We start from the raw sequence: 729 nt of genomic DNA on the forward strand, positions 1-729 counted from the left end.
TACACATACACAATTATGAGGCTTAAAGTGCAAGAGGACATGCCCGTCACAAATTGATTAATTAGGTTATCATTTATAGACAACAATAGCAATTGTTTCCAAAACAGAGCAGACACATTGGCAGTAATCATAAGCTCCCTTTCTTACTGTGCCTCTTTCACTTTTAATGTTTGAGAAAGGATTTGGAATGTACTGTCATGCTCATATTAAATAGTGATCTCCACATAACAAGTGTATGGCCTATGGACATTCATTTTATACTCACAAATATTGTTCATATTTTTTTGATTGCATTTCTTTCACTCTCATGTGACTTTACTATTTTTGTTCAGTGTACCATATTATATATATATATATATATAGATATATATATATATATATATAATATAGATATATATATATATATATATATATATATATATATATATATATAGAGAGAGAGAGAGAAGAGAGAGAGAGAGATAGGAGAGAGAGAGAGAGAGATTTTAAGTCAGATATTCAAACTCATCCGTGAATTAATTTGAACCTCAAATTTAATGTTGAACAACTTAGGTGGGTATCACTAGGGGTGTAACAAAGAGCTGAGGCACGGGATCCAAGGATATAAAATGCCTCAAAGTCTGTCTCCAAAGCTAAATCCAATTGCTTCAGGGTGAAGTAAGTCTAAGCTGTTTTATCAGCCCTGGAAACAAAGGTAAATGCTTCAAGCTTGACACCTTGTGATATCTT

Source organism: Fundulus heteroclitus, chromosome 16 (assembly GCF_011125445.2).
Source record: "Fundulus heteroclitus isolate FHET01 chromosome 16, MU-UCD_Fhet_4.1, whole genome shotgun sequence".
Classification (NCBI taxonomy): Eukaryota; Metazoa; Chordata; class Actinopteri; order Cyprinodontiformes; family Fundulidae; genus Fundulus; species Fundulus heteroclitus.